We start from the raw sequence: 17,595 nt of genomic DNA on the forward strand, positions 1-17,595 counted from the left end.
TAAGTATTATTTAATATGATTAGGTGGGATTTATAAAGACTTCAAGGATGGCTTAATATTAGGAAAACCATCCACATAATTGACCATATCAAAAAACAAACCAACAGAAATCACATGATTATCTCAATAGATGCAATAAAAACCTTTGACAAAATATAACATTCATTCCTACTGAAAACACTAGACAGGACAGAAATAAAAGGGCCTTCCCTAAAATAATGAACAGTTTATAGTTTAAACCATAAGCAAGCATCTGCAATAGGGATAAATTTGAAGCCTTCCCAATAAGATCAGCAGTGAAACAAGGATGCCCATATTATTTAACATTGTACTAGAAACAGTAGCAGTAGCAATTATAAAAGAAAAATAAATTGAAGGTATTGAAATAGACAATGAGGAGACTAAACTATCACTCTTTGCAGATGATATGATGATCTACTAAGAGAATCCTAGATAATCAACTAAAAAGCTAGTGGGAATAATCAATAACTTTAGCAAAATGGCAGGATACAAAATAAACCCAAATAAGACATCAGCATTTCTATATATCTCCAACACATCTCAGCAGCAGGAATTAGAAAGAGAAATCGGTAGCATACCAGGCATATTAGAATCTTGGAAGTAGGACTGATGTATTGATATTGTATCTTATATATTCATTTACCAGACTCATGGTCAGGTTATTTATCGATCATAGTATGGACGAGGATGCAATCCAAAGGGCAAGAGAATTCCCGAGCGGGGCATTACTGGCCACAATGTCCTGGCTCATGCCTTGTCAGACCATATTCCTTTCCAAGGTGTATGTTGGATTAATCTCCTCCTCTTTGATTTTGTGATTGTCAATTCAACCAATGTTAAAACCTATGCCATGTTATGTATGCATTAATCATCTCCCACTTCACATTTCTAAAATCTCCAATAAAATTTGGGGAAGAAATGCAAGTCTCCCTCTTGACCCTGCTCTTGATCCTCTTTTGATCTGACTGCTCTAGATGCTCTTGCCACCCTAGCCTATTTTATTCCTCATGACCTCTTGTATCTCGCAACACTGTTGCCCCTCATATTTCTCATTAATCAATCCTTTGGCTCTCCTGGAGCTCGCGTACACCATGTGTTTTAACTTGTTGTCTCTGAGTCTTTATTCCTGTGTTTCTCCCTCTGTCTCTATTATCTATTCATCCATTTTCCTCCAGTCTCCATTCTCCTTCTCAGGTCACCACTCACAAGTAAAGTAAAATCCCATTCAAAATCACCCTAGACAATATAAAATACTTAGGAATCTATCTGCCGAGACAAACACAGGAACTATATGAGCACAACTACAAAACACTCTCCACAAAATTAAAACTAGATCTAAACAATTGGAAAAACATTAATTGCTCATGGGTAGGACGAGCTAACATAATAAAAATGACAATCCTACCCAAATTACTTTACTTATTCAGTGCCATACTTATCAGACTACCAGAAAACTTTTTTGCTGAATTAGGAAAAATTTTAACAAAGTTCATTTGGAAGAACAAAAGATCAAGAATATCAAATGAAATAATGGAAAAATATGTGAAGGATAGGGGCCTACCAGTATCAGATCTTAAACTGCACTATAAAGCAGTGGTCATTAAAACAATATGGTACTGACAAAGAGACAGAAGGGAGGATCAGTGGAATAGACTTAGGGTAAATGACCTTGGCAAGATAGTGTATTATAAATCCAAAGACCTGAGCTTTTGTGACAAAAACTCTTGGGAAAATTGGAAAACACTTAGGGAGAGATTAGGTTTAGATCAATATCTCATACCCTACACCAATATAAATTGAGAATGGGTAAATGACTTAAATATAAAGAAGGAAACTATAAGTAAATTAGGTGAACACAGAATAGTTTACCTGTTAGATCCATGGGAAAGGAAATATTTGAAGACCAAGCAAGAAATGGAGAATATTACAAAATACAAAGTGAATAATTTTATTACATTAAATTAAAAAGGTTTTGTACCACCAAAACCAATGCAACCAAAATTAGAAGGGAAGCAACAAATTGGGAAAAAATCTTTATAACAAAAACCTCTGAAAAAGGTCTAATTACTCATATTTATTAGGTCCTAAATCAATTGTACAAAAAAATCAAGCCATTCTCCAATTGATAAATGGACAAGGGACATGAATAGGTAATTTTCAAATAAAGGAATCAAAACTATTAATAAGCACATGAAAAAGTGTTCTAAATCTCTTATAACTAGAGAAATACAAAGCAAAACAACTCTGAGGTACCACCTCACACCTAGCAGATTGGCTAATATGATAGCAAAGGAAAGTAATGAAGTTGGAGAGAAGATGGCAAAATTGGGACACTAAGGTATTGCTGGTGGAATTGTGAATTGATCCGGCCTTTATGGGAGTCAATTTGGAATTATGTCCAAGGGGCTTTAAAAGACTTCCTGCCCTTTGATCCATACTACTTCTGGGTTTATATCCCAAAGTGATAACAAGGTAAAAGACTTGTACAAAAATATTTATAGCTGCGCTCTTTGTGGTGGCAAAAAATTGGAAAATGAAGGAATGTCCTTCAATTGGGGAATGACTGAACAAAGTGTAGTATCTGTTGGTGATGGGATACTATTGTGCTAAAAGAAATAATGAACTGGAGGAATTCCATGTGAACTGGAATGACCTTCAGGAATAATGCAGTCTGAAAGAAGCAGAACCAGGAGAACCTTATTCACAGAGACTGATACACTGTGGTACAATTGAATGTAATGGACTTTTCCACTAGCAGCAATGCAATGATCCAAGACAACCCTGAGCAACTTATTAGAAAGAACACTTTTCATATCCAGAAAAAGAACTGTGGGAGCAGAAGCGCAGAAGAAAAACAACTGCTTGATTACATGGTTTAATGGGGATATGATTGGGGATGCAGACTCTAAATAATATAGAAATATGTCTGGATCAATATATATATATATATATATATATATATATATATATATATATATATATATATATATAAGACCCTGTGGAATTGCTCATTGGCTATAAATCATGTAATCATGGGAAAATATTCTAAATTAATTAAATAAATAAACTCAATTTTAAAAAATCATCCATGACAATCACTCAATGTCTCCATTCAATCTCCTTTCTCTTTCTCATCCAACTTCTAATTAAATTCCTCCTCAATGTCTTCTCCCAATCTTGTGTCTCCTTGCACACATCACTTAAAATAGCCTTTCAGATATAGCGTCATTTGAAAGCACAGTGCTTTTTCGTCCCCAGGTCATGGCAAACCAAAATATTTATTTTGACCAACTTCATCTCTAGCTGCAATTCTCTGTATCAAAGAGGTATCCAGAGTGCAATGTTTTATTTGTTTGTTTCAAGCAATGACTTTTAGAAGAGAGGAGAATGGTAGATATTTTTGACCTTTTGCTTTTCCAGATGAATTTTGTTATTATATATTTCCAGTTCTAAAAAACAATTTTTTGCAGTTTGATTGGTATGGCACTGAATAAGTAAATCAATTTTGTTAGAATTATCATTTTTATTATAATGACTCTACTTACCCAGGAACAATTAATATTTCTTCAACTCTTTAGATATAACCATGTTGTGTAAAAAGTGTTTTGTAATTATGTTCATGTATTTCTGGGGTTCATCTTAACATATAAACTCTCGATGTCATGACTTAGTCATTTATTTCAAAAGATGGAGAAACCAGTGGGACAGATTTTGGTTTTGGCTTGCATCCTTACAAAGAAGGAAATTACTTCTTGTTAGAGTAGAAATAATGATAACTTTGGGGAAAGGAACACTTGATCTTGGCACCTGTGATACAACAACAACAACAAAAAGGAAAATTTTTGTATAATCTCATGTCCTGTTCTAGAGATTGAATTGTTCCTCATGAGTCTAATGAGGGACCACATATCCAGAGATCACCTGGAAACTTCATCTTCCCCAGACATGGGGGGACTCAGCATTTGAGTTCAAGAAATGAACTTGTAGTCAAGAAGATTGGAGTTCACATTCTTCCTGAGACTGTATTTAGCTGTATGACTCAGGACAAGTCACTTAAACTCTGTTAGTCACCATTTCCTTATCTGTAAAATGGGGATAATAACAGTACCTACCTGGTTAGGTTATTGTGAGGATCAAATGAGACAACAAATATAAAATATTTACTATTATTATTATTATTATGCCATAGAAGTATATAATTAGTTAAAATAACAATATATAATAAACAATAAAATATGATGAGTACAATACTAATAATTCATCATAAGCTGCTCAGTACAGAAGTTTACTGAAACTTTGAAGTAATGAAGAAACTCCTTCATTGATTGCTAATGCCTTTATGGGCCTTTTTAAAAGAAAGATAACTTCCAGACCAGACAGACTCTTTGACTCCCCCAGTGGAAAGTGGTGCCACTTTACTTCTAGATTCCCTGTGCCATGGGGGAAGGGAGATGGTCTTGGAGCATGGCTAATTAAGATAAATTGAGTCTTTTCCTTTTCTGCTTTGTGTTTCCTTTCTGGAGAAAGTGACTGAACATCAGCCTTGCTGTGAACATTCTCAAGCTTGAGATGACCTCCTCAGTTCAAGATGCCCAGAGATCCTCCGTACAATAGTGGACAGCACCACAAAAGAGACAACAATCACACGCAAGAAGATTTGTTCAAAACCCAACTGTTATACCAGTTAAAAAAGGCATTGAGAGTTGCTTGGAAAAGGCAGAAATAAGATGAAATCTAAAATGCCTAATCAGCTGGTGAGGTTTAAATATCAGCCTCCAAAAAGATAAGAGTAGTTATATGTTAAATTACTGAATCCTATTTTAATTCTTTTTTTTTTTTGTCAGAGAATGCTTGGATAACTATAGCATTACTTTTGTGTGTAGGAAAAAAGTGCCTGACTTATTTGTGCATTAAGTTCCTTTTTCACTCTGCCTGACTGTACTCTAGATGTGAGCTTTAAAAAGCTAATTATTTAAAGCTAAGCTTTAAATAATTTGTCCTCAGAGTATAAAGATGGGGACATAATCTGCTGAAGAATGTGGGAAGGAAAAAAAAAGGATCGCTTTCTCTTCTCTCATTAGAAGTGGGGCTCCCCAGGACTGAATATGATAGAACAATATGCCAAGGTCCCAAGCAGAAAGACTCCTTAGAAGAGAAAGGAGTCAACTCAGGACCTCAGCCCTTGTGGAACAGGCAGTAATTTCTTAGTGTTTGACATACACACTTGATTTTGTGAAAGGACAGATTTCAAAGGTTTCAGAGAAAAAGGAAATAGGATTTCATGGACTATAATTCTACAAGGAAAAATCAGTTCAGAAGATAGAGAGCTATCAGTCATGAAATTCTGAAGATACACCAATATACACATATATAGTATAACAGCAACAACTTTTTTTTAGATTGTAAGTTCCTTGAGGACAGGGACTGTCGTTTTTTTTTCCTCATCAGTTTTGCCAGTACATAGCACAGAATCCAACGTATAGCAAGCACTTAATAAAAGTTAATTGAATTGAATTGAACAGCAATAATTTCAATAAGGAAGAAAAAGAGAAATCATCTGAAGAGATCACTGTAGCTGCATGGGTATATCATATTCTAACATATTTATAAACACAAAGTGAAATATATCAAAGGTAGAAGCCAGGGCACTCGACAGAATACGGAAACAAAAATATGACTCGTTGGTGGAATTGCAGAAACATGGAACAATGGAGACACGATAGGACCAAGAGGAGCCCAGATCCCTCACAAATACTTCAACAAATCCCTAAAAGGGTACTGGAAAGAGAAATGGTGAAGAAATGTAAAGAAAAGCATTTTAAGTACCTCTTTCCAGTCCAAGACTACACAGAATTCTGAGCAATAACTAATCCAAGGTAAGCAGAAGCTAAACTGGAACTTTGATGAAGTTGTTAATTATTATAACTAGGTTTTTAGTTGATTTTCTAGGATTCTTTAAGAACATCATTAAACTGTCTATAAAAATTGATAGTTTATGTCCTCATTATGTATTCTAATTTTTTTCTTCTTTTATTGTTATAGCTAGCATTTTTAGTACAGTATTGATTAGCAGTGCTGATAATAGGCATCCTTGCATCACCATTCATTTTATTGGTAATGCTTCTACCTTGTCTCCATCGCAGATCAGATCAGTTGTTTTTGATAACATCTTACTTACACTTTCTTTGTTTGCCCCCTATCTTTTGATTTCATATTTTACTATTTCTTACCGTCACAGAGACATTACTTTTTGTTTGGTTCATTCTAATTTTCAGAGAGTTCAATTCTTGGGTAAGTTTCACCACTTTTCTAAAAGATTAATTTTCTTTATCATTCTTTCCTACTTGGCAGTTATTTTATTTAATATCACATTTTGTAGTTTTTACTTCATTTCTTCCAGGGACTCTTGTGGTCTTTGTGGTTTGAATATTCTTTCCTCTAATGTTCCACAATAAATCTAAATAGAACCTTAAAGGATTTGAACCCAGGACTTTCTAGCCCCAAGTCCAGGTCCAAAAGTGCTAATAACTAGCTTTTCTTCAAACTACAGGAATAAAGTATAAAAAATTCAACTGTTTGAGTTCTTTCCTTATATTGGGGGCTCTTAACTTGTGTATCTTAAACTTGATTTTTTAAAATGCTATTATTTTGGTAACTATTTCAGCATAATCGATTTCCATTGTAATTCCACACATTTTATTTTATGCATTTAAAAACATTTTAAAACACACTGGCTTTACGAGGACTTTATGATACAATAAAGACTAATAATCTACCTGAGATAAGTGATGGCAAACTTAAATAGAAATGGATCCCTGTGAATATCAATTTAGGAATCAAATTAGAAAACAAAAAACTTCGAAGACAACAAATGAACATTATCTGTGTTGTATTTTATTAATTTTGTGTTCAATATTGCTCAATTTCATATTAATCTGGTTCAGCTGGATGAGTTGGACACCTCTGCCTTAGAGTCATATCTTGATCTATTAGTGTGATTCTATTACATTTGTTCCAGGCGAGGAATGGAGGGGAGAAACAAAATTTTACCCAAATGATCTTTTTAGCAATGCATGTATTTGTAAAACAAATCAGGACCAAGACTTTCAGTAGCCAAGGACCCAGAAGCATAATTTCTCACAGCTAATACATAATTTGAAGAGAGTGAAAAACAGGGGTTTCAGCATCTATTGATGGAAGGAGAGTGGTATTTGAATACATTGAAGTGAGAAGGAGAAGGAATAGTTCTATGACATTTTTTAAGTCAAATGACCTTTGAAAGGGGGAGTAATCATGTGACCTCCAGAATCAGGTGACACAAGCAGTTACAACTTAGCTTCACAAAATGGTAGAGAAAAGCAAAATGGAGTCACGAAAGATAGATATACATAAATATGTATTTAACATGACAAGTTGGAACCAATGACTGTGTTTTAGGTCATTAAAACTTTAATAATGGATTCTGAATTCATGTGACTCCTTTAGAGGATTTATTATTCACATTAATCTCAACCTAGACATAATACTTATGAAGGAAAACTCTAAAACTGGAATTAATCTTTTCTTTTAAGTGTTATGTGTTGGATCCCTTGGGCAGTCTGGTGAAAGTCTATGAATTCTTTCTCAAAATAATTTGTACGTGTATCAAATGAAATATATAGGATTGGAAAGGAAACCAATTAGATTGAGATGTAGTTATCTTTTTTAAATATTGTTTTAAGTTCATGAACATCAGCTTAATAACCCCACCTCAGTGATCACAGGATTTGGACTAATGCCCTTTTCACACTAATGGAGTGATTTTAATTTATAGGGATGTTTGAACAGTTCATTTGCATACATTAAAAATCATTAATTTTTATTTTTTTTTGCAACTGAAAGAGACAAACTCCTAAAGACAGTGACCAGTGCTTTCCTTTGGCACTTCCAGAAAAGACTAAGATTTTAAAAGGAAGACACCTAATCTGTGTAGGTTTGGCGATTTAACAGTGAGGACTCTGAAGTAAGGATTCAGCTACTTAAAACTGACTTCATTGACTGACCTCATTGTCAGGTTATAGGAAAACTCCTTAACACTTCATTTACACCTCCTGACACAGTTTGTATCTTCTCCTATGGAAACTCGGGAGCTACTGAAGTTTTTTGAGCAATGTGATGATATGTTCAGACATGTGCATTAGAAGTTTATTTTGACAGATTTTTTAAGTCCATGTATCTTCCCCCCCGCCCCCCATATCAGGAGAAAAAGATTAGAAATAGAGCTAATTTCCATAAAAACTGGCTCATTAACATGCCAGCTGCTGAAAAATTTGTGAAACCAGCTTCATGCTGGCAAACAGTAACACAGGCTGTCTTAGTTGGCAGTCTGTGGGAAAATAGATCTGCAGGCAGGGAAGGTATTCTGTTCAATGAAATGAGAAGTACAAAAATTATTTGTTTAAGTCCTTGGGATACTTCAGTTGACTAATGATAGTATTCATAAGAATTCAGCAATATAAGAATATAGTCCATTATGAAAATAGATCTTTTCTCATAAGCTCTTCCCAAGAAAAGCAAATATTCATCTTTTTAGAAGACAGTGCCCCAAAATAGAGAAGCATTGTGATCTGGTGGAAAGAATATTGGATTGAGAGTCAAAGGACCTGCTTTCAAATCCTGCCTATTTCATTTATGACTTGGGTGACTTTGGACAAATAACTACCCATTTCTGGGACAGTGGTTCCTTATCTACAAAATGAGGGTGTTAGACAGGATGACCTCAGAGGTCCTTTCTAACCCTATATCTATGATTCAGTGATCTATTTCCTTTAATATCTGTGAGAAACTCTTTTCAGTGGAGCTTGGGAGAAGGGGGAGATCTATGGGAATGCTAACGCTGTTCTTCTTTGGAAGCAATTAATTTTGTTCCATTATTTCTGAGCATGTGGAAAGATTCAGAGGCATCTCTTCTTTGCTTTTCTCTTATTCCTGGCATGTGGTAGATGCTTAATAAATGTTTATTGATTGATTGACTGATTGATATAAAGAGGAAACTAGAAGACTGTGTGATTTCCCTCCCCTACCTTGCTTTTCAGGGATTTTTCACATGACCATAATGGTGGTTAAAAAGGAAGTGCCACCCAGTGGAATTGTGTGTCAGTTATGGGAGGGGGATTGGAAGAGGGCAGGGAAAGAATATGAATTTTGTAACCATAGAAAAATATTCTAAATTAATTAAATTTTTCAAAAAAAATTAAAAAAGGAAGCTCCATGGATCTGCTGCACTGTGTATGACTTGCAGAAGCCCCACCAAGGAATATACATGGGGATGAGTCTGCTCCCTAATGTGATAGAGGCATGAAGAGAGAGAGCTTTTGCAGTACTTGTGGACCAAGATGCAAGAACCAGGGTTCCAATGGAATGTTCCCAGTTGGTGGCAGTTTGAACTGACAGGGGGAGGGGACTTTGTCTCTGACTGGAAGACACTCTTTCTCCCTGGAGGTTTGAACCTGGCTGAAAGACCTTTTTGAGACTGACTTGGTTTTGGGGGGTTTTCTGGCTCTGAGCAGTTGAAGTTGACACTGAGAAGAGAAACTTGGTTTTTGGACTTGGTCTCTCGGTCTCTTTGATTCTGGGTAGCTGAAGCTGATAAGAAAATGAAACTTGGCTTTTGAGTTGGTGGTCTATATGAGAGTTGAGCTGGCCAAGAGAAACTTAGAGACTTTAAACTTTGTTTCCTTCTGGGGTTAAGCTGAGAGACCTTACTAATTTTTTTTTGTGTGTGTGTGTGTGTGAAGAAGAAAGAAGATCTTGAAAAGCCATTGTCCTCTATCTCCCTAACTGTCTCATAGTCACAGTTTGTGACTGGAATACTTTATCAAATCTTCCTAAAATTATCCTTGTAATTTAGGGAAATCCTCATCCCTTTTACCTCAGTTTCCCATCCTGTTAACCCAATAAACCCCCTGACTTGAAAAGGAAAGAAAGGAGTATCTTTATAGTTTACTCAAGTGGGGAGGGAAGGAGCCAAAGGCTTCAAGAAGAACTGGGTGGAGAGGGTAGGAAAAGGGAGGGAGTGAAGGGGGGAGGAGGTTAGGAAATAGATTGATCCATCAGTCATCAATAGGGATCAGTAGACAAACCCCAGAGTTTCCCCAGTATCTACTCAGAGTAGTTCGCTGTGTGGCAGCATCCCTGTGTACCAGTATCCCTGTGTGGCTTCCCTCAGCATTTCTCATTCCTACCTCCATTTCATATAAATAGCCTTAGGTTCCTATAGGCAGCCCTCTCTAGACACAGCCAGCCAGAGGACAATAGTCATTGCTAAAGAAACAGTTTCCCCTCAGTTTACATTCTCAATTTCAACAAGTAATAGTTTCCATTCAGTTTACTTTTCTATTTCACTAGCTTACTTCTGGTATGGCTTCTATCTCAAAAAACCTGGGGGGAAGGCAGTTGGGTAGCTCAGTGGATTGAGAGCCAGGCCTAGGGAGGTCCTGGGTTCAAATCTAGCCTCAAATACTTCCTAGCTGTGTGATCCTGGGCGAGTCACTTAACCCCCATGGTCTAGCCTTTACCACTCTTCTGTCTGGGAACCAATACACTGTATTGATCCCAAGACAGAAGGTAAGGGTTTAAAAAAACAAACAAACTGAGGAGCCAGAAACTTTTGGTCCTTCTCTTATCCCTTTAATGATGGAGTAGTTGACAATGTTGACAAAGATGATTAGTGACTGAGTCATGTAAAAGTTAAAATTAAATCTCAATAATAAAAATGTTATATTTTAAAAGATTTGTTAATGATCATTAGAAATCAAGGAATAAAGACGATATAAAATAAAGACCACATTCCCATGGCTGATCATTAGCCAGTTCAAACACCCACCTTACCATCACCAAGTTTGGGACAGGAAGTAAAGAGGTGGGACTCTTCATGTCCTTGCCTAATATCCTCTGTCTATAGGAAGTATGTAATGACAGGAAGTCAGTGGGCTCCTGGGAAATGTAGTTCTTTTTTAGGGTAACAGATTTTCAATTTTACATTCGAGAGAAACCACCACTTAACAGTCTTTAAAAGGCAGGGGCAGTAGGTGTCTCAGCAAATTGAGAGTCAGGTCCTAGGTTCAAATCTGAGTTCAGACACTTCCCAGCTGTGTGACCCTGGGCAAGTCACTTAACCCCCATGGCCTAGCCCTTACCACTCTTCTGCCTTGGAACCAATACACAGGATTGATTCTAAGACAGAAGGTAAAGTTGTTGGGTTTTGTTTTGTCTTTTTTTTTTTAAGGGAGAGACATATATATAAATAAAAATGAATGCAGTTCAAGATGGAGCATTTTATGCAAGAAACAGCAAGGAGGCTAGTGTGACAGATTACAAGAAGCCTGGAGAATAGGAAGGAATAGATTAGGAAGGCTTTAAAAAAAGAGGATTTAATTTTGATCCTGTAGACAATAGAGACTCACTTGGGGAGGTGATATGGTCAGACCTATACATTAAGGAAATCAATGTGGAAGCTGAGTAAAGAAGGGGGTATTGTGGGGAAAGACAAGGAGACCAACCAGAATACTACTGCAATAGACTAAGTGTGAAGTGATAAGGACCTGCCAGAGCAAACAGCAGTATAACTATATAAAAGATGCTGTGAAAGTAGAACTGACAAGACTTGGCAACAGATTCTATATGTGAGTTCCAATTGCCAATTTGAGCTAAATGGCTGCAGAATGGTGTTTCCTAGAGTGGCAACAGCCAGTGAGAGTGGAAGCACCTGTCATGGGTTTATAAAAGCAGCTGTCCTTGGAGGCAGAGGAGGATGAAGGCAGCTTGTGATAAGGAAAAGTGCCCGCCATGGACTCAAGAGAAGGACATTCTGGGAGACCAGCTGAGCAGAGAACTCTACAGAAGGAGAAAACAACTTCCAGGGCTAGGAATTAGGATAGACCCCCTTTGCCCCATGTGTTCCTTCTACCTTTACCTTGCCACTGTTGTATACTCCCGCCATTGGTATTCCACATGTTTAAAGGAGATTTTTACCCCAGGTTCTATGGAAAATGAGCTGTACCAATTGTTATTAGTGTGTCACCTTAGCATACATAGTATCTAATTCTTAATTAATCAATAAAATTAAATAAAAAATAAAAGCTACTGAAGGCTACTGACTATCAATAGGGAACATGCTAGTAGGGGCTTAGAAATCACCATAATATGAAGGCAGCCCATTGGTTTACCCCTAGAACCCTGACTGGGAATAGCAGCAATTACTCTTTGGGCACCCCAAGTTATTAATACTATCCAGGGGAGTGGCTCCAGAAAGGTGACTACAAATAATAAACACCATAAGGATGGGATCAAAGTATAGGAGACCAGTGAGGGAAATTATTATAGCTTCAGAACATTTTGAAAAATTCAAAATCTCTCTTCCATCCTAACATAAATCTTGAGAATGGTTAATTCACCTAGTGGCCATTATGGAATTAAGCACAAAGAGGTACGAAACTTCTTATATAACACACTCCTTGGCCCCTGTCTTCAAGGCATTTACCATCTACTAGGGCAACATTATATAAAGTCATGAAATCTTAACTAATGGCAAGACATAGCAAAAAAAGAGAGGTCTAGGTTAACTGGAGTTCCGGGAAAGTATTAGAAGAACAAATGGGTGAAATAGATCTTTTCTAATAAAGAACTGAATTATAATTTCATATTTGCAATATTAGTTTTTCTACAAGATTATTTTCAAGTTATAGCTAAAAAATCTTTGAAATGTATGGGATATATTTGGAGTTTTCTTTGGATTCTTATTCCCTTTTCATTTTAAAGAAATGAGTCACAGCCAAAAATTGACAAAGTGTCTGAAAGAAGCAAAAAATAATGTACCAGTTTTATCAGGGATTATTTTTTCTTTCATTAATCCAACAAAGGAATAAAGCAAAGTCTAATTATTTTAACTTCTTGATATTAAAAAATAATAAATTAAAAATTAAATTAAATAAAAATAAATTAAAAATAATAGAAAAATAGAAAAAACCCAGAAATTTCCATGCAAAAATGAAAAGATTGGATTCCTAGGTTTGGAAAAACCTTCAGAAGAACACCCTCTGGAATTTTTTAGAAGCAGCAAAATATACATTTTGTTTTCCTTTATGGGAGTAAAATCAGTGTGTGCACATCCATTCTGCTCCCATCTGCCAAACATTTCTTGACATGCCTTTCAAAGAAGTACAGAAAAGTGTCCCCAATCAGTTGTTCCAAACATAGGTAGTCAGGTCTTGTTGAATAGTTTTCTCCTTTAGTAGGACCAAAAAAAAAAAGAAAAGAAAAGGAATATAAGCAAAAAATCTAGATCATGATTAGAAAATTTTTCTCCATTCTATACCTTAAGACTTAAAAAATCAAATGACTTATGATCCTAGTTTCATATCTAGAAGGGACTTTAAAGGTTGTCAAGTCCAACCTCTCCTTTCACATATGAGAAAACTTGGGCCATTCTTCCCAGGCACTTAGGTGGAAAATTTCTGAGGCAAAATTCAAACTTGAGTCTCTCTGACTTCAACCTAACAATTTATCCACTCTCTCCCTTTGCCAGTTGTTGAGTTGGTTTTGTGGAATCTAGATTCTGAATCTAGTGACCCAAATTCAAATCTCAGTGCAAACTACAGTTTTACAGGAAGTTTGGTAGAGTCCATAAAGAGGTAGCGAGCTTGACCAGTGGTCAGTGCACCAGGCTTAGAATCAGGATGATTTGAATTCAAATTCAGCATCCAATTTTTACTACCTCTTTGTTCCTCACCAAGTCATTTAATGTCTTTTTGATTCATTTTTTTCATCTGTAATGAAGATAATAACAGCAGCTCCCTCTTAGGGGTATTGTGATGGTCAAATGAGATAATGTTTATAAATCACTTAGTATAGTCCCTGGTACATAAGATGTCCTTTACAAATGCTCCCTTCCTTTTCTCCCTCTTTCCTTCCTCCCCTCCTTCTTTACTTTCTTCCTCCCTTCTTCCTTCCTTCCTTTCTTCCTCCCTTCTTCCTTCCTTCCTCCCTCCCTCCCTTCCTTCCTTCCTTCCTTCCTTCCTTCCTTCCTTCCTTCCTCCCTCCCTCCCTCCCTTCCTTCCTTCCTTCCTTCCTTTTTCCTTCCTCCCTCCCTCCCTCCCTCCCTTCCTTCCTTCCTTCCTTCCTTTTTCCTTCCTCCCTCCCTCCCTTCCTTCCTTCCTTCCTTCCTTCCTTCCTTCCTTCCTTCCTTCCTTCCTTCGTTCCTTCCTTCCTTCCTTTGTTCCTTCGTTCCTTCCTTCCTTCCTTCCTTCCTTCCTTCCTTCCTCCCTCCCTTCCTCTTTTTTCCTTCCTCCCTTCCTTCCTCCTTTCCTTCCTCCCCTCCCTTCTTCCCTCCCTCCCTTCCTCCTTCCTTCCTTCCTCCTTTCTTCCTCCCTTCCTCTCTCCCTCCCTTCATCCTTCCTTCCTTCCTTCGTTCCTTCCTTCCTTTCTTCCTTCTTTGACTTAAGAGCCAAGACATTCTGGTTTTAAATCTTAGTTCTGCTACTTAACTGGGAGCTTGGTGGTGGTACCCTAGGCTTTGAGGTCAGGAAGATGTGACTGCAAATATGGCCTCAGATACTTATTAGTTCCATGACCCTGAGCAAGTCACTTAACTATATTTGTCTTTGTTTTTTCATCTGCAAGATAAACTGGAGAAGGAAATGACAAACCACTCCAGTACCTTGGCCAAGAAAAACTCAAATGATGTCACAAAGAGTCGGGCACAGCTGAACAACAACTGCTCTTTAACTAACTGGGTGACCATTGTCAAACTGCCTCATGAGAGATATGGTCCATAGAGCACTGCCCTTGGAGCGAGAAAGACCGGAATTTATATCCTGTGTCAGACCTTTACTATCCCAGCAAGACTCTAGGAAAGTCCCTTAAGGTCTCTGGTCCACAGTGAACATGACCTCTAATGAGTCTTCTAGCTCTAAATCTACCATACCATGAAATAGAGACCACAGAGTGTTGATGTTGGCATGGAGCAGGCTAGAATTGATATCCTCTCCCTCACATTTACTATCAATATGACTACAGACAATGCATTTAATCCCTCTATGCCTCAGGCAGCTTTTAAAAGCTGTGAGTTCTAGTTTTAAAAGCTCTAACTTACCCCAAGCCTGACCAATCTCAAGCTTCCAGGTCCTCGTCATATTTATGCATTCACAAGTATAGCTAATTTTTCTACTAATGCAGATGCCCCATCTTTCATGCCTAAATATATAGACTTCCAGAGACATTCTGGTCAGTGGCAACCTAATAAATGTTCAACAATTGACTTGTCCCCCCCAAAATTATCCAAAATCACATCGAATCTGCAATATTAACATTTTCTCCATTTTTTTTTAGGTTTTGACCATCAACACAATCCATAAAGCCCCGATGTGTAGTTTGCTGATTTCCAAACCAAAAATGCTCATGTTTAAAATTTGATGATTGACTCTAGAGAGCCAGTTCAAGCTGGATCCAGCACATCCCTGCAGAAGCATCATTTGGTTTTCAGCCTCCCAGGGATAAGTCTTTTCCATGACTCATAGAAGAAACCTTCCCTTGAATTCATGGTAGAAAAAGTATGGACTTGGGGGGCAGGAGGTAGGTGGGTGGGTCAGAAGATCTAGATTTAATTCCCACCCAAACACTTGCTAGCTGTTTGATCTTATAGAAGTCACCTAACTGCTGAAAACCATAGCTTGCTTCTCTATAAAATATATGTAATAATAGCCATGATTACTATTTTTATTATTTAATTTTTAATTTTTAATTTATTTAATTTAATTTATTTAATTTTATTTAATTTTATTATTTTATTATTATTATTTAATTATTAAAATTACAAATATAAAATATAATACATTCATTGTTATTTAATACTAATTATTACCATGTGCCAGGGACTGCACTTAGCCCTTTATAATTATTATCTCATTTGGTCCTGACAACAAACTTGGAACATAGGTGCTATAGTCACATTTTACAAATGAATAAACTGTATCTAACCAAAGTTAAGTGACTTGCCCAGGTTCACACAGCTAGTAAAGATTTATGACTAGATTTGAACTAAGGTTTTCCTGACTCCAGCACTCTCTGCCATATGAAGTTGTTTTAAGGATAAAATGATTTAAAGCATGAGAAAGTGCTTTATTACACTAAAGTGTAAAATTGTAAGGTAATATTTTTTCAATATTCTTCAAAAGATTCATAATTTCAGTTTTGTATCTAAGACCTTCACCAGATTATAATCCTTTTCCTGCAAGGCAGCTAGGTGGCTCAGTCTTGGAAATCCTGGGTTTGTATCTAGCCTCAGATACTTCACAGCTGTGTGACCTTGGGCAAGTCACTTAACCCCACTTGCCTAATCCTTACTACTCTTCTGCCATGGTCTTGATATTTAGTATCAATACTAAGATGGAAGGTAATGGTTTAAAAATAATAATAATAGTGGCTAGTATTTATTTAGCACTTTAAGGTTTGTAATACAACTATATATGTTATCTCATTTTGAAGAAGACAACAACACTGTGATTTAGGTGCTCTCATTAATCCCATTTTATAAATGAGAAAACTGAGGTGCAAGAACTTTAAGTGATCTGCCCAGGGTCATGTAGCTGGTTTCTTGGCCTAGATTTGAACTCGGTTCTAGAGTTTGCTACCACTGGATAAATTCAACGATCTCTGATGGTTCTTCTAGCTGTATATCTATGAGCTATGAGCATTCATACTTGGGAATTGCTTAGAAGAGCTAGACACGTATCAGAAATCCATAGGATCACTGATTTATAGTGGGCATAGACCTCAGGAGGCAACTAGTTGAACCTCCTCATTTTGGAGATGAAGAAATCAAGACTCTTTGAGAGGATAAGATGTAAGATTGTAGATCAGGGTTAGAAGAGAATTTGGAGGTCATGGATTCCTAGTTATCTCAATTTATCAATAAGGAAACTGAGATTCATAGACTTTAAATGACTCATTCTGGTTCAGATCTTCCTGCTTCCCAAATGTATCACAGCCCATTTCACCACGTGGCCCATTGAGGTTATATATGTAGCAGGTATCAGATTCAGGATTTGAACCAAGGATTCCTTTGATCCAATCCAGTGATGTTTCTTCCCTGTCCCATGCAGAGCATGTTGGATCTGCTCATCTCATTCTAAAAGAGCTGTAACACTTTCCTGAGGAAAAGAACCAAGAACAAGGACAAGTGAGACTGGCACTACAGGAAGCACAGGGATGACAATAGCAGCAGAGGACACAGCCCTGAAGGAAGAACTGACCTAGGAGAAGCTGGAAATCCAGTATCCAACATGGCCCCAGTGTAGAAAAGAAAATCAGACTTTGCACTGATTTGATAAATCACTGGGGTCAAACTCAAATAGACAGGACCACTAAATGACAATAAGGATGCTTGCTGAAATATATTGATTTAGAAAGCCACATATTACAATTATCTTTTTATTTTTATTTATTTTTAAAATATTTCTCACCTAGTGGAATTGCAAATCAGCTACAGGGGGGTGAAGGTGGGAGAGGAGGGGAGGGAATGAATATGTATCATGTAAC

This window comes from Monodelphis domestica, chromosome 5 (genome assembly GCF_027887165.1).
Source record: "Monodelphis domestica isolate mMonDom1 chromosome 5, mMonDom1.pri, whole genome shotgun sequence".
Taxonomy (NCBI): domain Eukaryota; kingdom Metazoa; phylum Chordata; class Mammalia; order Didelphimorphia; family Didelphidae; genus Monodelphis; species Monodelphis domestica.